This window comes from Aptenodytes patagonicus, chromosome 20 (genome assembly GCF_965638725.1).
Source record: "Aptenodytes patagonicus chromosome 20, bAptPat1.pri.cur, whole genome shotgun sequence".
Lineage (NCBI taxonomy): Eukaryota > Metazoa > Chordata > Aves > Sphenisciformes > Spheniscidae > Aptenodytes > Aptenodytes patagonicus.
Genome location: NC_134968.1, coordinates 8,610,841 through 8,629,822, shown reverse-complemented (window position 1 = coordinate 8,629,822; position 18,982 = coordinate 8,610,841). Strand labels below are relative to the sequence as shown.

Genomic DNA, 18,982 nt, shown 5'->3' with positions numbered 1-18,982 from the left:
GAAGAGCGGCCTGACAAGCACTGAGTAGAGTGGGATGATCACAACTCTATCTTTGCTAGTAATGCCCCTGCAGATGCAAACCAGGATCTGACTTGCCTTTGCTGCTGTAGCAGCACACTGCTGACTCACGTTCAGCAGGAACCCCAGGTGCCCTTCAGCAAGGCTGGTCCCCAGCCACACAGCTCTTAGCCTGAACTGGGCTCTTTGGTTATTTTGTCCCAGGTGCAGGACTTTGCACTTGTCTTTGTTAAGCTTCATTCTATTCTTGCTACCCCACACTTCCAGCCTGTCCAGGGTGCTCTCTAAGATGGCTCTCCCTTCTGATGTGTCCACCTCACCACCCAGTTAAATTTCATCAGGAAGGTGGCAAGGGTGCTTTCAAGCCAATCATCCAGATCATTTATGAAGATGTGGAACACCATGGGGCCCATTACCAATCCCTGGAGGACCCCACTTGTGACGGGCTGCCTGCCTGACTAAAACCATTGATCACCACTCACATTGATCACCCACAAAACTGCGGCCTGTTAGCCAGTTTCCTACTCATCTCACAGACCACCCATCCAATCTGTATCTTGCCAGTTTGTCCAGGAGAAGGCTGTGCGAAATAGAGTCAAACACTTTGCTGAAGTCCAGGTAAACAACACCCTCTGCTTCTGTCCCCATGTCATTTTGTTGTAGAAGGTCATCAGGGTAGTCTGGCATGATTTGCCCTTGGTAAATCTGCGCTGGCTTTTCCCAGTCACCTGCTTCATGTGGGTAATAGTAGCTACTAGGAGAACTCGTTCTGTTACTTTGCCAGGGATTGAAGTAAGACTAATGGGCCTGTTGTTTCCTGGGTCCTCTTCTGGGCCCTTCTTGTAGTTGGGTATGACATTTGCCCTCTTCCAGTCGTCAGGGATATCCCCTGACCTCCACAACTTTTCAAATATGATGGACGGTGGCCTTGCAACAATGTCAGCCACTTCTCTTAACACCCCGGGCGTGGATTCCAACCAGGCCCATAGATTTATGTGGGTTGAGCCCTTGCAAGATGACCAGCAGACCAGCCCTTCCTCCACTACTGGTGGGCCGACCCATGTGGTGTTGTACATACTTGATCCTGTGACCTGGGGCCCAGCTACGCCGGTGGAGACAGAGACAAAGAAGGTATTGTGAACCTCTGCCTTGTCAGCATTATTAGTAACTAGTTTCCCTGCCCTGATTAGCAATGGGCCTATGTCTTCCCTGTGCTTCTGCTTACTGCTCATGTATCTGAAGTATCCTTCCTTCTTGTCCTTGACATCTGTGACCAATTTCAGTCCTAGCTGAGCCTTAGCCTTCCTAACTGCATCTCTTCATGCCCTAGCAAAGTTCTTGTACTCCTTGATGGCTATTTGGCCGCCTTTCCATAGACGGGATGCTGCTTTTTTGCTTTTAAGCACACCCAAAAGCTCACTGTTAAGCCAGGGTGGTCTCCTGCTCTGCCTTCTTCCTTTCCCTTTGTAGGGGATGGACTGCTCTTGTGCTTCTAGAAGGCTGTTCTGGAATAACTCCCAGCACTCCCAAGCTCCTTTGCCTTCCATGGATGCTTCCCATGGAAGCCCTCGCAGCTGGGCTCTGAGCATACTGAACTTGTCTCTTCTAAAATCCAGCGTCTTTGTCCTATTACTGGTCTTCGGTGTGCTCAGCAGGATCTTAAACTCCACAATGTTGTGATCGCTGTGTCAACTACGTCTTGTTGGGCTGTGAGCAGTAAATCTAGCAATGTGCTGTTCCTAGTCAGCATGTCCAGCATCTGTAGCAGAAAGCAGTCCTCAATGCATTCCAGGAACCTGGTGGATGACCTGTGCACTGCTATGTTGTTTTCCCAACAAATGTCCAGGTAACTCAAGTCACTCATGAGGATCAGGTTCTGTTGGCCCAAGACTTCCCTGAGCAGCCAAACTAAGGTTTCGCAGCCTCGTCATCCTGATTGGGACATCGGTAACAGGTACCTAACGTAAGATGCCCCTTGGTGACGATCTTTCTAATCTCCATCCAAAAGCATTGGGTAGAACTTTTGTGGTCTCCATAGCCCACCTCCGTACACTCAAATTTCTCTTTTACACAACGTGCAACTCCACCTCCTCTTCTTCCCTTTCCATCGTTCCAAGAGAGTTTGCAGCCATCCGTTGTGTTCTTCCAGTCCTGTGAGACTTCCCACCAAGTTTCTGTGATTCTTATGACATCATAACTCTCAGACTTGGCTCAAGTTCCCTCTGTTTGTTGCCCAGACGTGTGCATTGGTATACATGCACTAGCGGTGGCTGGACTTAGGGTTCCTGACTTTGGAAAGGGTTGGGGGGCATTCCCCACTACTCTGGTAGGTGCGCTTATCCATCCTGCTTGTTTTGCGTTACCACGTGGAAAAGAAGTAGGGGATAGGAGTCTGTGCTTTTTACCAGTGGTGGCAGTCCCTCTAAGACATCCTGGATCTTGGCTCCTGACAAGCAGCAAACTTCTCTTGACTGGCCAACAGACGGATATCGCACTGCCCCTCAGCAGAGAGTTACCCACTACCAGGACTTGCCGCTTCCTTTACTAATTTTAGTACGTGCTGCTGCTGCGGTTCTCCCTGTGAATCTTGGTCATTGATTTTGTCTTCTGCCACGGCTTCATATCTGTTGCTGGTTGGTACTTTGGAGGAAAGGGACTAAGTGATATCCTGTTCCAATGGGTCATCAGAGATCACGGCACCTGCTTCTCCAAGGTGCTGCCTGTTTGATGTTGAAGCTCCTAGTCTGCTACTCCTTGGAGGTCAGTGCCATGGGGCTCTAGTATTTCTTCTTCCAAAGTCTCAAAAAATACTCTATTTCTTCTTCTTCACCCACGATGATACAGTGCAGCCTGCTAACTTCCTTCTGCAGCTCCTCCACCCGCTGCCTCAGTGACTCCACCAGAGCACACCTGCGCAAGCTCCTCTTGGACCATAAATGGTCTCAGCCCTTCAACCACGCTTCCCTTCACTGCCTTTTACTGCAAGCATGCCAAAGGTCTGTTTCCTGCACCTGCCATTGCACAACACCCACCTCTGGTTAGCGGCTGCTACAAAGAAATGCTGAGAAGTCTGCATTCTCTATCAGTCGGGTTTTGGTCAACTCTGCTGCAGACCTGCTCCAGGGTGAGCCTAGCGCCACAGTAATACGCTGCTTCATCCCCTTGCTTTGCTGCCTCAATCTGCAGTGTGAATCTGTTCTGGGAGCTCTCCACTGTTCCCTTCAAGCGATCCTGGAAACCTTCTCCATAGGCATCACCCTCCCGGAAAATCCAGTCCAGGGAGCCACGTGGCCCCTGTCGGTACCAGAACATGTAGTACCTGCTCATACTGTCTCCACTCATGCTGCACTGGAAGGTGACTCCATCTCCCTCTCGCACGGCCAGTTCCCTGATGTGTTGCTCCAAGGCCACCTGGCCAGTGACTGCTGCAGAGAGCGAAAACAAGCCATGATCACTCCGAGATTCAGCAAAGGTCAGGGCAACGCTGGTGGAGGCACTGTGATGGCACTGGACCAGAGGTAGGACGAAATCCTTCTCTTTGAACCCAGCTGGCAAAGATGGGCAGAGGAATAGAGGTGGTACCAGGAATCAGGGCTCACGAGGAGGGAGGCCCCACGTTTCCCTCCCTCCTTTTCCCTCTCAGACAGGGAACTTTTCCTGATTTTTCCCATTTGAAGCAGGAAGGTTTTGCACCAGGGGGGACAAATCCCTTTGTCTTTGCCTCTGAGCCTTTCACCAAATCACAAGTAGCAGGTAGGTGCCCTGACTGTCCCCACACTGCAGGGGAGGCAGGCTGGGCGGTGGTGCCTAACTCACGGCTAGAAGAGGAGGAGGGCTGTTCCCACTGCGCTCTGCAGGGATGGCTGGGGAGGTAGAGCTGGGGGCCAGGCCAGGCTGCAAGCGGTCGGCCTATCTTCTCCACAGAGCCGTGCAGAGCAGAGGGGCATGCTCAGTTCCTGTGGGGCATCAGCCCTTCCTTTCACTTACCTACAATGGACAATAACCCCCCACACATGGCAGTCCACATGGCCAGGCCCGCTCTGTCTCGCCACTCTCCAGCTTCTCTCTGCCCACAGAGCAGTTCTGCCCACATTGTCCCTGTCTGTGCCTCTGTGACTGCAGTCCCTCCTAGCCACTCCCAGCCACTCCCACGGTCTATGACAACAGGGAAGGCGAGAGGCGGGGGCTGGAGGAGCAGGAGAAGCTGAAGCTGCTGGTGCACTCCCGGGTGTCTCTCACCCTGCAGGGTGCAGTAACAGAGCACTCGCTTGGCAGGGAAACCTCCGGTGGGCAAAAGGTGATGTGTGGCTCTAGAGCCACCCTCGACCTTCCTCTGAGGAAGGACAGCAGGGTGCTGCCAGCACTTTGGAGCTGGCCCTGGGGGTGGCACGTTCTCCTCTCCTCCCTCTGGCCCCCTGTCCCTTGCTGCTGCTGAGCTGCTGCTCCCGGGTAGGACTGCCCTGAGCCCAGCTCCGCTTGGACAGGGCACCCCTGGGCAGATGTGCTCCCCACCCTGCCCCCTCTGCTCTGGCCCAGCACACTACTCCTCCACTCGATCCCTCGTGTTGACACTTCTCCAGCTGCTTCTTCCTTGGCAAGGGCCTCCCAGAGCCCCCAAGCAGCAAAGGACCTACAGGGCTGTCAGCAGGTGAGACCTGTGTTGTCCTTGGTGCGGAAGGTCTGGGGAAGATGTGCAGGCTCAAGCCTCCCAACCTATCTCCCAAAACTCACGTGCACAGGATTCAGCGGGCACCAGGCTGCTGGGGCTGCTCAGCAGAGCAGGGACACTCCCTTCTCCGCTCTCATCCTACACAGCAGGAACCCAGAGCTCCCCCTAGGACGTTTGCAGCCACAGGATGGCACACCTACTGAGCCCTGACAAAGCGTCACCACCTTGATGGGTACCACCATTTGGGGGAAAACTGCCCACTCCACAGTGGCCCTCCACACTGCCCCTCCACAGACTGTCTGAAGCCTTCCCCTCCCCTCTCTTCACCTGGGTGCTCCAGCCTGGCCCCGTGGGGAGGGGATCCCCAGGACAGGGGTGGGAAGGGCAGTTGCAGAGAGTAGAGGAACCCATTGAAACTGGAGGCTGGGAAAAGAAGCAGGGGGATGCAGGCCAGGGTGGTGTAGGGTACCCCAGGGCCACTTGGGGCTACCTGGGTCCTACGTGGTAGGACATGCCGGGTTCCCTATGGCCCCCAAACCCATGCAGGGCTGGAGTGGGATTCCGGCCCAGGGCCACCCTCCATATCCCTCCTTGTTGGGGGCCCCACAAAAATCCATGCGGGCCATCAGCGTACACACGTGAGCAGATATGCACATGGAGCCAACGCTAACCACAAAGCAAAGAGACTATTCATCATGTCTGGGGGAAAAGACACTCTGCAGCTCAGCTCCTGCTCTCGCACACTCTGGGGCTCCCTCAACAACATGAGGTTTCAAAAGACAATTCAGCCCTGGATTTCCATGTTCAAATTTTAGTTCTCCAAGGCTTGTTGAGCTGATTCCTAAACAAACCTCTTTCTCTGCCACTTTCTGCCTGTCAGAGAGACTTGGGAATATGGAAGAAGGTTAACAACATGTTCATGGTTTTGTGTGTGCTTGTGGGAAGACGCTGCTGCTGCTGCTGCTGCAGCACCTGTGTGCCCACTTCTGGGAAAAGCCAGCCCAGACCAGTCTTGAGAAGTCTGGGAAGAGTCTTGCCTTGCAGGCAACCCCAAAAGACCTGGCTGGATTCAAACCCCCTCCTTCCAGTTCTGCCCTGGCCCTGCCTCTGTTTCAAGCACTGTGCCCTTTTCCAGCTCGCTGGTGCTGCAGAAATAGGTGGCCGTGTCTGCAGCTGATGGTGAGAGCACTTCCAGTGAGAGCTGGTTCCTGGAGAGGTCTGCAGAGCTGGTCACTCGGGTCTGGAAGGATGAAGCAATGTGCTGGAGTCCCGTGAAAGGATACTGCAACACTATATGCTGCAGCTCTCTGCCAGGAGTCTCACCGATCCAGTCCCAAGCGTAGCTGCTGTCGGTGATGGGTCTGTCGGTGATGGGTACACCAGAGATGTGGCAGGTAAGCGTGAGAGACTCCGAGACCTTCCCTACCATGGGCCCAGAGGCCTCTGTCTGCACCTGAGAAAGGGCACCTGCAACCCCGGGAGACAGGATGAACAGGCAGGAACAGCTCAAGCAATCGCTTCAACTACTCCACCGCCTCCCTGGGCTTCTGCTTGTGATCTCCAGGATCCAGCAGCTGCAAACACACATGCTCACAAGCTCTTGCTCCCGTTATAGTCTCGGATCTGGGAGAGAAGCACAGGCAGGAACAGCTGAAACTGACGTATTTGGGAGAATCCGGCGAAGGGCTGTAAAGATGACAAAGGGACTGGAGCACATCTCCTGTAAAAAAGGCTTTGAGATGGGGGGACAGTTTACCCTGGAGAAATGAAGGCTTGTGGAGGATCTCATAAATGTATAGAAATACCTGAAGAGATGGTGCAAAGAAGACTGGGCCAGGCTCTTCTCAGTGGTTCCCAGAGACAGGACAAGGGGCAATGGGCACAAACAAAAACACAGGAGGGTCCCTCTGAACATCAGAAAACACTTTTTCAGTGTGAGAGTGAACGAGCAGTGGCGCAGGTTGCCCAGGCAGTTTGTGGAGTCTCCATGCTTGGAGATATTCAAAAGCTGTCTGGACATGGTCCTGGGCAACTGGCTCTAGGTGGCCCTGACTGAGTAGGAACGTCACACCAGATGACTTCCGGAGGGCCCTTCCAACCTCAACCATTCTGTGAAAATCAGGCTTGTAAGAGCATGGTAAGTTCTTCTTTGTGGCTCCACCACCCCTACCCATTTAGCTGCGACAGGCAATGACCTCGTGCACAGGTGATCCCTCATGGCCATAGCAGTTCCTGCTCACCTCTCCCCAGCTCCTCTCCACCCACACATCTGCTCTGCTCAGGTTTCCCACATCTCTGTGTTGTAAATAGTTGTAAGATAAACTGCTGGATTAATCAAGCATGCGTCAAACATACAAGGCCAAAGCTAACGAGTACATCCTGAGATAGGTAAGTACTAGCAGAAACCAGACAAGGACAACCAAAACTGTGGCAAACGGCAGTGATGAGCCAATTTGTGACCATATACGGAGAAGGGCCCAAAGGTTCAAGAAAAGTTCACCTCCTGCAAAGACCACAAGAGACCACGAGAGGCCCCCAGAGACCACCTAAGACACCTGTAGATGCTCCTAAGGACTCAAAACACATGCGTGAAAGACTATGCAGATATTATAATTAGTTCTTAGAAATATAATGAATATGTATGATTATTCCAAGAAATTATAATGAATATGTATATCGAAGAGCCATATAACGGACGGTTGATGTAACATACGGTGTGCATGGTAGGAGGAGAGATCCCCCATGCACCTGGCCGAACAAAGTAATGCCTGCTCTTTAATACACCCAGTGTTAAGGAGTTTCATTCCCAATGTTCGGTGACATCTGGACCACTGACAGCACCCAGCCACAATGAGACCCCCCACTCTCTGACCCCAGGCACAGTCCACTCGCTGACCTGCCCCTGAGATGGGCTGTGACCCCCATGAACATGCAGGATAGAGTAGGAGAGGAGGAAACTGATGTTGTTGAGGCACCCCCTGTGTGTCTCTCACTGTGGTCCCAGCAGGGTGCAGTAATAGAGCGCGCTGTCCCCCAGGTCCAGCCCAGTGATCAGGGTCCCAGAGATCTTGTCAGCCTGGCAGGAAAACCTCTTGCGGGCAAAAGGGGCTGTGTGGCTGTAAGAGCCTCCCCGGCCCTTGCTCTGCAGCAAGTGCTGCAGGGGTCCACCGGGACGCTGCCGATACCAGGCCACGTAAATATAGGAGGCATTGGAGCTGTAAGTACATCATAAGGACCCGGTATTCCCTGCTCACCACCACACTGCAGATCTCGTTGCTTGGATCTCAGCACCCTGAAATGCACCTGAAACAAAAGCAGGGCTGTTCCCCCACTGCTTTGCTCTGATGGTGCCAGGAAAAGGCCCATGAGGGGGTTCATGGGAGCAGACATTGTTGTCACTGAAGCTCAAGATTTTTTTGGTGCCCCAGGGAAGAAGGGGACCAAGGGAAGGCAGAGAGGGGCTCCAGGCAGGCAGACTGGCCAGGCTGGTTGGGTGACAGAAACACATTGAACCACCTCCACACAATAAAGCACTGCATTTGGGACTTGGGAGATGGAAATTGGCAGTGCCAGGAAAGGAGCTCTTGCAGAAAGGCCAGGACCACGTGCGGTGCACAGTGGTGGCCCCTCTCTCATTGGGAAGAGTCCTGAGCTGCCCCAGAACTCCCCTGCAGATTGTGCACCCTGTGCCAGGCCTCAGCAGATTTCTGTTAAAGCTCAGCTGGGTTTCCTGTCCCCGTGTGAACAGCGCAGAAGTAGCGGGCAGAGTCCCGGGGGCGCAGGGCACGCAGGGACAGAGATGACTTGGACCGGGAATTGTCCCGGGACACCGTGGCTCGACCCTGCACTGACTGCCCGTACTTCTTTGTACCCCAGTAGCTAATGAAAGACACCCACTCGGGTCTTCCATTGGGTGCCTGACGGTACCACCAAAGATCATAGTTCCCGAAGTTGAAGCCGGACCCGCGGCAGGAGAGGAGCACGGAGTCCCCGGGCGCTCGCAGCCCTCCGCCGGCCTCCACCAGCCTCAGCTGCGCCCACACCCCTGCGGACGGACAGCGCAGGCAGCCGGGCAGGGCGCGCCCACGGCCCGATCAGGACGTTCACCCGACGCCCCGGCGCCCCCCGCCCCGGCACAGCGACAGCCGACACCCGCCTCTCTCCCGGCAAACCCCCGCGCCGGGGCAATGCCCCGCCTGCCCGCCTCGGGGCTGAGCCGCGCCCGCTCCCGACACTCCGGCCCCGACCCGCTGCCCGAAAGCCTCCCCCTCCCTCACTCCCTCTCCCACTCCCTCTCTCCCCCCCTCCCTCTCCCCAACCCTCTCCCTCTCCCTCTCCCACTCCCACTCCCACTCCCTCTCCCTCGCCCGCCCACCCCACCCGCTCCCCGCTAAGCAAGGCGAGCGCCAGGCCACAGCGCGCCCGGCGCGGGAGCAGCCGCGGCCCCGGCGCCCCGGGACGGGCAGGGCCGCCCGCGGGCAGCCCCAGCCCCGGGCCCAGCCCCGGGCTCGCTGCCCTCCCCGCCCGGCTCTCACCTGCCGGCCCCGCGGCCAAGGACAAGGCCAGGAGCCACGGCCCCAGCCCGGGCGCCATCACGCCCTGCCGCGCCGGGGACGGCCGGGGCCGAAGGGCCCGCCGGGAGCCGGAGAGGAGCCGAGCGGAGCCGCGCTCGGGCCCGCTCCCGCCCGCCCCGCCGGCTCGGCCCCTCGCCGGGGCAGCGCCGACGCCTCTGCCCGCCCCCAACAGACCCGGCCCGGCCCCCCGGTGCCGCGGCCCCTTCGGCGGAGGAGAAGGGGGGGCGCGGGGAGGGGCGCGGGGCAGGGGCGTCGGCAGAGGAGGAGCGCGGCGCCCCGGCAGACGAAGGCTCCTGTCCCTTGCCTCCCAGCGCGGCTCCGGCGCTCTCCCGGCTTGCCGCCCTGCCGAGCCCTGCCGAAGGGCGTCGGCGCCTCGGCCAGGCGCAGCTGCGACCTTTCCGGCTCCAGGAGGCTCCCGGCCCTTCCTCGGGAGCATGGGCCGTGTGGGCCCGATGGCACGCCGTCAGCACCAGGCCACATGACCAGAGCGGAAGATGGGCCTGGGAGTGCACCGCAGAGTCACTCCATACCTGCTCGTCCCTGCACCACACATCTCCTCGGCTGGATCTTGTCACCCTGAAACGTGCCTGAAAACCAGCAGGGCTGTTCAACCAGCACATCGCTCTAATGCTGCTCATTGCAACAAGCCAGGTGAAGTGATGGAAACACTGGCACTAAACCCCGAGTGCTTTGGGTGCACGTAGTAGTCCTAACCAGAAGACTCTTTTCCAGGGACAAGTTGGTGATCCCCGTAGTAGGCTGACCTGTGTAGGCACGGGCTTGTTTTGAGTTGCCCATAGCTCAGGACAACCTGCAATGCGCTGTGCTGCACGTTTCCCTGTTGCAGGATGAACTGAGCTGCCAAATCATAGTGGAAGAGCCTGGTGTTGCCACCCATGTGGCGTCAGCCCCAATGCATGTTCTTATCCTATACTACAGCTCCGGGTGCTGATCAGTTGTTATGCTGCTGCTTTAGCTAGCTAATCGAACTGTTGTTACTGCTTCACCTCTCGCTCAGGCTAGAAGGATAGCTTGAAACTGGATGTGGAAGAAGGATGAGACTCTTATGTATCATTGCACAGGACAGAGGCACCTGGACGATGACATACAGTAGGAATACGTTTTGCTAGATCCTGGTTAAATTTTGGTAAAATTAGGCATGTGGGGGAGTCCACACAGTCCCCAGAGTCAGAGCATTCGTACGCCATCCGCAATGCCTGATCATGCTGTGGCTGCTCTGTTCACATGGGAAAGTCCTGAACCGGAAGTGAATATCAGCTCTCTTGGAATTGCAGTGTAGGTGCCCTTAATTCCTCATATACGCCAAAGAGTTAAGAATTACAGCTCGCAGTTCACTCAGAGCATGTGAAACATTGCATGACGTGTGAGTTGTCTGAAGCGCTAGGATTAGGAGGGGCAGCCCTAGACCGCGTGGACAGTCAAACTGAAAGCCCTCTCAAAGCTGGTTGGTCAGCTGGTGGCACAGTAAACCCACAGACTGGCACCCGCAGTTGTCAGACTGCAAACAGCTGCCTTAGCGGCATGTGCCACAGCACACGGCCTAAACAATAGTACGCAGCCTCCTTACGTCAAAGTAGGCAACTGGCTGCTATGAAACAAGCACGGCCAAGTTGAGAAAGCCATCACGGCCAAGTATCTCCAGGATTTGGGAAATGCCCGCATCTGTAGGCCATGCCCTGCTAAGCCAAGTCTTTGTGCCAACACAACCGCAATACTGGGAGCCCAAGGGACGACTGATAAGCCTCCGTGGACACACAGTACAGGTGAGCAGTTGTCCTGCGGGTGACACTGGCAAGAAGGCTTTGGGCGCATAAATTAATTATTCCACGGGTAGACCTCTCTACATCTACTTATACCGTTGCACTAGACGTTCAAGGATGTCAGGAATGGGCTGTGGCTAAATGCTGTCTAAATGGTGCCACAGAAGACCCATGCACATCCTGAGCCAATCAGCAGACATGTACCTTAAAAGCCCGACAGGATGAAGTAACATCCCACAAAATGGGAAAATAACGCTTGCAGTCTTCCACTCCTAGTCTAGTGATAGGGAGACTGCACCCATATTGCACACGATGACCTGCTGTGACCACAAGAGAACCATAACTTATAAAGAGAATAGTAATAACAATAGAAGAATAGAACCATTCCTAGTAACAAAACTAGAATAACAGCCATTAAATGTAAATAGAACCATAAAAAATATGATAGTGCCACCAATTAATTCAGCAATAATGGACCCTCCTCCCAATATTAGGAACCGGAGGCTTCCTAAACAGTCTTCTTCCATTTACTGCAAATTTGGAACATGAGATACTGTCCTTGCTGGAACCTGATGAACAACGCAACAAAGTCGAGGTATTCAGTCTGCTGAATGAGCGGCTGTTGCTGCTGTTGCCATGTGGTGGGACATGTCTGGTGGTTTTACCTCTAACACCCCCGCCATTCTAGACCTGTTCTCATGCCCACTATTCGTTTCACTTGCCACTATACTAGTATTAATAATTACAGTAATTGCTCTGTACAGAAAAGACTTTCTGACTGCCAGGCTGCCCTGGGAAGGTGATGGAGCAACTCATCCTCGGAACCATTTCCAGGCAGACAAAGGACAAGAATGTCATCACGATCCACCTAGGGGAATTCACGCACGACCAACGGGATAACCAGCTTGTGTGATGAAATGACTGGCTTTGGAGACGGGGAGAGCAGTGGATATTGGCTACTATGACTTCAGGAACGCTTTCGAGACTGTCTTCTGTAAGATCCTCATAGAGAAGCTAATAAAGTCTGGCCTGGATGATCAAACAGTGAGGTGGATCAAAACCAGTCTGCATGCCTGGGACCAGATGGTGGCTGGCAGCCACCCAGTGGCACGCAGCCTAGTTGGAGGCTAGCAACTAGCGGTATGCCCTAGGGGTCAATACTGGCTCCAATCCTGTTTGACATCTTCCTTAATGATCTGGACGATGGGACAGCGTGCACCCTCGCCAAATTTGCAGATGACACCAACCTGTGAGGAGTGGCTGATACACCAGAGGGTTGTGCTGCCATCCCCAGGGACCTCCACAGGCTGTAGAAATGGGCTGACAGGAACCTCATGCAGTTCAGCAAGAGGAAGGACAAAGTCCTTTGCCTGAGAATCATAGAATCATAGAATCATTGAGGTTGGAAAAGACCTCTAAGATCATCGAGTCCAACCGTCAACCCAACACCACCAGGCCCACTAAACCATGTCCCTAAGCGCCTCATCTACATGTCTTTTAAAAACCTCCAGGGATGGGGACTCCACCACTTCCCTGGGCAGCCTGTTCCAATGTTTCACCACTCTTTCAGTAAAGAAATTTTTCCTTACATCCAATCTAAACCTCCCCTGCCGCAACTTGAGGCCATTTCCTCTCGTCCTATCGCTTGTTACTTCGGAGAAAAGACCAACACCCACCTCGCTACAACTTCCTTTCAGGTAGTTGTAGAGAGCGATGAGGTCTCCCCTCAGCCTCCTTTTCTCCAGGCTGAACAGTCCCAGTTCCCTCAGCCGCTCCTCATAAGACTTGTTCTCCAGACCCCTCACCAGCCTCGTTGCCCTTCTCTGGACACGCTCCAGCACCTCAACGTCCTTCTTGTAGTGAGGGGCCCAAAACTGAACACAGTATTCGAGGTGCGGCCTCACCAGTGCCGAGTACAGGGGCACGATCACTTCCCTACTCCTACTGGCCACACTATTTCTGATACAGGCCAGGATGCCATTGGCCTTCTTGGCCGCCTGGGCACACTGCCGGCTCATGTTCAGCCGGCTGTCGACCAACACCCCCAGGTCCTTTTCCGACAGGCAGCTTTCCAGCCACTCTTCCCCAAGCCTGTAGCGCTGCATGGGGTTGTTGTGGCCAAAGTGCAGGACCCGGCACTTGGCCTTGTTGAACCTCATACAGTTGGCCTGGGCCCATCCATCCAGCCTGTCCAGGTCCCTCTGCAGAGCCTTCCTACCCTCGAGCAGATCAACACTCCCACCCAACTTGGTGTCGTCTGCAAACTTACTGAGGGTGCACTCAATCCCCTCATCCAGATCATCAATAAAGATATTGAACAAGACCGGCCCCAAAACTGAGCCCTGGGGAACACCGCTCGTGACCGGCCGCCAACTGGATGTAACTCCATTCACCACAACTCTCTGGGCCCGGCCATCCAGCCAGTTTTTGACCCAGCGCAGAGTCCACCTGTCTAAGCCGTGAGCCGCCAGCTTCTCGAGGAGAATGCTGTGGGAGACGGTGTCAAAGGCCTTGCTGAAGTCCAGGTAGACCACATCCACAGCCTTTCCCTCATCCACTAGGCGGGTCACCTGGTCATAGAAGGAGATCAGGTTGGTCAAGCAGGACCTGCCTCTCATGAACCCGTGCTGGCTAGGCCGGATCCCCTGGTTGTCCCGCTCATGCCTTGTGAGCGCCCTCAAGATGAGCCGCTCATCTTCATCATCTTCATCATTCCTTCATCATCATGAAGGAACAACTAAAGGCACCAAGGAAGGTTGGGGGCTACTCAGATGGGAAGCACATTCTCCATAAAGGACCTGAAGGTTCTGGTGGACAGCAACTTGAGCATGACCCAGGAATGTGCCCTTGAGTCAAAGGCACCTAATGGTATCTTGGGCTGCAGCAGGAGGTGTGTTGCCAGCAGGCTGAGGGAGGTGATCCTTCCCTCCCTATTCAGCACTGGAGAGCTCATCCCTGCAGTACTGGCTCCCCTTCCTGGCTCCCCAGTACAAGGGAGGCATGAACATACTGGAGAGAGTCCAGTGAAGCGCCACGTAGATGATTATGGGACTGGAGAGAGAGAGAGCTGGTATGGTTTACCATGGAAAAAGGACGGCTCGGGGCGGGGATCTCATCAATGCATTGAAATACCTGAAGAGAGGGTACAAAGAAGACAGGGCCAGGCTCTTTTTAGTTGTGCCCAGTGACAGGTCAAGAGGCAATGCACTCAAACTGAAACACGGGAGGGAGGCTCCTTCTGAAAATCAGGAAACATTTTCGTTACTCTGAGGGTGACCGAGCACTGGCACAGGTTGCCCAGAGAAGTTTTGGAGTCTCCATGCTTGGAAATATTCAAAAGCTATCTGGGCATGGTCCTGGGCAACTGGCTCTAGCTGTGCCGAATTGAGCAGGCGGGATGGACCAGATGACCTCCTGAGGTGCCTTCCAGCGTCAACCATCTTGTGATTTGGTGAAAGGCTCAGAGGCACAGTCACGACTTTTTGGGTGATATGTGCCAGGGCAAAGGGGAAACTGAAACTTGGACTTTGCTACTCCCCTGGTGACTTCCAGAAACAGCTTTTTGCAGGAGTGTTGAGGAAAACTCACTTTCCTATTCGGCTACAAGTTTCAAAGCTGGAACTCAAGGGAGAAATATGCAAGTGATACAAAAGGAATATGGGCAGGTAAAACAGTAGCACACGGAGGACTCGGGAGAGCTATTCAACATGCTTATGTCAGCTGTATTTATGGCACCTGCTGTATTTATGTTGTTTGGTCTTCTGTTAGATCTTACGGTTCTTCTGTAAAGTTGCAGACACAGGTACATGCACATGTGATGCGGTTGTATGACTGTACACAAACCCAGAGCCTGGCTTCAGAAGGAATGAGAATAACATGCATCCCCATTTGACTGGTTGACTGGCTGCTTCCTGGAGCCTGAGAGGCCTACTGCTGGCCACAGCTCATTGCTGAAGGCAGGGCTCCTGGAGGCAGTGGAGCGGAAGGAATTCAGTTGGGAAATGATTCGTAGAGGTTCTCCCTTTCTCACTCACAGGGCCAGTAGCTTCTGCATGCAACCCGCAAATACAATATAGGTGAAAAAAGGTCAACGGTATGTGGGTCAAGGAGTGGAGTGTAGTGGTGCTTACAGGAGGAGTCTTGCCCATCAGAGATGCAGGGATCCACATCACAGGTGCTCTGGAGTCGGCGTAGGCATGTTTTGTGCCGTACTGTACTGCCCATATCACCTGACCTTCACGCCTGTGCTAAGCAGCACACATCCCTTGTTGCAGGATGAACTCAGCCAGCTAATCACAACAAAAGAGCCTGGAGGCAGCAACCAGTTGCCAGTAGTGCATGCAGAAGACTGTAGTGAAGCAGGCTGGGCCTGTGCAGCCCATAGACAACCATGCTGTAGGAGATATCCACGCTGCAGCCCATGGAGGATCCAGTGTTGCAGCAGGTGGAGGTGACCTGAAGGAACCTGCAGCCCATGGAGATCCCCTGCTGGAGCAGGCTCCTGGCAGCATCTGTGGCCCATGGAGAGAAGCCTAGACAGCAGCAAGTTTTCCTGCAGGAACCGTTGCACCCACACTGTAGCAGTCTTTTCCTGAAGGACCGTACCCCGAGGAGACGACCCCACACTGGAGCAGGGGAAAAGTGTGAGGAGGAAGGAGTGGAAGAGTCAAAGTGTTATGAACTGACTGCAATCCCTCTTCCTCATCTCCCTGCACTGCTTGGGGCAAGGAGCAGGTAGAAGTCTCAGGAACGAAGGAGTAAAGTTGAGCCCTGGAAGAAGAGGGGGCCCGGGGTGTGGGGGGGGTGTTGTTAATTTTGTTGTCACTTCTCATTATCCTACTTTATTTTTAATTGGCAATACATTAATTCCCCCCTGTTCTTCTTTGCCTGTGATTGGTAAGCAATCTACCTGTCTTTATTTTGACACAGGAGCTTTTGCATCTTATTTTCTCCCCCTGTCCCACTGAGGAAGGGGAGAGAGAGAGAGCGGCTTGATGGGCATTTGGCAGCCACCCAAGGTTAATTCACTAGAGTGGCAGAGGCAGCTGACCTGGCGGCACCAGGAGGAGTCTTGCAAGCAGTTTGAGGTAGGTGATCCTTCCCACCTCTTCAGCACTGCTGAGGTCACACCTGGAGTACTGAGTCCAGTCCTGGGCTCCCCACTACAAGAGAGACATGAACATACTGGAGAGAATCCAGCAAAGGGCCACGAAGATGACTAAGGGTTTAGAGCATCTCTCCTATTAGGAAAGGCTGAGAGAGCTGGGAAAACAAGGCTCGGGGGGGAATCTCATCAACGTACAGAAATAGATGAAGAGAGGGTGCCAAGAAGACGGGGCCAGGCTCTTTTCATTGGTGCCCAGTGACAGTACAAGAGGCAATGGCAACAAACTGAAACACAGGAGGCTCCATCTACCATGAGAAAACACTTTTTCACTGTGAGGGTGACCAAGCACTGGCACAGGTTGCCCAGAGACGTTATGGAGTCTCCACGCTTGGAGATATTCAAAAGCCATCTGGACACCCTCCGAGGCAACTGGCTCTAGGTGGCCCTGGTTGAGCAGGGCGGGGTTGGACCAGGTGACCTCCAGAGGTCCCTTCCAACCTCAACCGTTCTGTGAAAACGGGGCTGCATGGGCATGCTAAGTTCTCCTGCGTGGAACCCTCCAGCTCCTCCACTGCCCCTGTCCACGTAGCTGGGATGGGCAATGACCCCGTGCACACCTGATCCCACATGGCCAGAGTGGCTCCTGCTCACCTCTCCCCAGCTCCTCTCTGCCCACAGACACACGCTGCTCTGGCTTCCCACATCTCTGGACCTGTGGCACTGCCCAGCCACAACGGGCCTGGGCATAGCTGGGTAAAGGGAAGCAAGCAGCTCCCATCACCTGCCCGCAGGGACCAGGGACAAAGTGCGGAAATGACTCCTCTCGCACCACCTTCCCCTACTTTCGCACCGCAGAGCTCCCTGTCCCTACAACCCCCAACGCCAGGTATTCCCTCCATCTCTTGCAGACTGTTTTTGCCCTTGTTTCCTGCAGGGCTGCAGGGCTGTCCTGCTGGGGACCAGTGCCACTGGGCAGCATCCACTGTCCATTCCACGCTGAGGAAAGAGCAGAGGTGGGCAGTGAGAGATGCTTGTAGGGAGTACTGGGGCTGCAGGGACATGCGCAGGTCCTCAGGAGCCGGGTCTCCCCATCCTGCTTATCCAGGATGGGAAATAACCCCACGGACACAAGAGTCCACATAGCCAGAAGAGCTTCATCTCACCTTCCCATGGCGTTCCCTACATTCACCCTGTCTGTGCCGCTGTCACCCCAGCCTGGCCCAGCATTGCCCTACTCTATGGCCCGGAAACAGCCCCATCACACCTTTGGCACAGGTCTGGCTTGAGACAACCCTGAACCCAAAAGCCAAGGTGTGGCAAAGATAAAGTAGTTGGCATTGCCAGGGCACCCTTGGGTGTCTTTTCCTGTCAGTCCTGCCAGGACACTAGAAGGTGTATTTCAGCTCCAGTGTGGTGATACCCAGTGTACTGCAGTTCTGGTTGGCCCTGTGGGAAAATGTCTTGTGGGTGACAGGGCCTGTGTGGCTGCAGGAGGCTCCCGGCCTTTCCTCGGAAACATGTGCTGCATGGGCCCGGTGGGATGCTGCCAGTGCCAGGCCACAGGAATACAGCAGAAGATGGACCTGAAAGCATATCACAGGTTCGGTACATGCCCTACAGTACATCCCTGTATGGCAGACCTCCTCGGCTGGATCTTGTCACCCTTAAACATGCCTGAAACCCAGCAGGGATGTTCACCCATCACTTCACTCCAACCAGCTGATGGCAACAGGTCAAGTGGAAATGATGGAAGCGGGAAACATTGTTGCCAAAGCCCAAGCCATTTGGGTGCCTCTAGTGGTCCTAACCAGAAGACTCTTTTCCAGGGACGAGTTGGTGATCCACGTAATGAGTTGACCTGAGTGGGCGCAGGCATGTATTGGGCTGCCCATAGCTCAGGACAATCTGCAATGCACTGTGCGGCACATTTCCCTGTCATAGGATGAACGGAGCTGACAAATCATAGTGGAAGAGCCTGGAGTTGCCACCCACGTGGTGTCAGCCCCAAGGCATGTTCTTATTGTTACTACAGCTCCAGGTGCTGGGTAACTGTTGTGTTGCTGCATCAGCTGGCAAATAAAATTGTTGCTGCTGTTTCACCTCTCGCTCACTCTATAAGCATAGCTTGAAACTGGCCATGGAAGAAGGATGAGACGCTTCTGTGTCATAGCTCAGGACAGACATACCTGACTGACGGCATACAGTACGAACAAGTTTTTCTAGACCCTGGTTAAATTTTGATACAATTAGGCACTGTATTGTGGGGTACAATACAATGGACAACATCTTGTGGGAGAGTCCACATAATCCCCAGAGTGAGAACATTCGTACGCCATCTGCAGTGCCTGATCGTGCTATGGGTGCCCTGTTCACATGGGAAAGTCCTGAAAAGGAAATGAGTATCAGCTCTCCTGGGATTGTGTTGCCCATAAGTGTCCATAATTCCTCGTAGCAGTTCACTCACAGTATGTGGACCATTGCATGAAGTGAGAGTTCTGGCGTGCTAGGATTGGGAGAGGGAAGCCTACATCCTCTGGACAGTCAAACTCTGAAAGCCCACTCACAACTGGTCGGTCCGCTGGCGGCACAGCAAATCCACACATTGGCACCTGCAGCTGTCAGAGTGCAAACAGCTGCCTTAGCAGCACTGCCCGGTGTGTAGACCACGGGATGCTGGGCTGGCATGGGCACGTGCTAGAGCTAAATAATAGTAGGCAGCCTCCTTACGTCAAAGCATGCAACTGGCTGCTATGAAACAAGAATTGCCAAGTGTGGCCGGGGAATAGCCCTAGCACCAGAATCCAGGGCTCATGGGAAAGGAGAAACCCCATTT

At 54.4% G+C, this 18,982-nt stretch overlaps 1 protein-coding gene and 1 gene segment (V, D, J or C); both read right to left on the bottom strand.

Moving 5' to 3' along the window:
• The window catches only part of LOC143169280 (T cell receptor delta constant-like), a 36,105-nt gene extending 26,814 nt beyond the window's left edge, over positions 1 to 9,291 (bottom strand). The window contains exon 1 of the C gene segment in view: positions 9,223 to 9,291.
• Positions 1 to 18,982, bottom strand: part of LOC143169279 (M1-specific T cell receptor alpha chain-like) — a 342,482-nt gene that overhangs the window by 86,682 nt on the left and 236,818 nt on the right. The gene's annotated exons all lie outside the window — the stretch shown is intronic.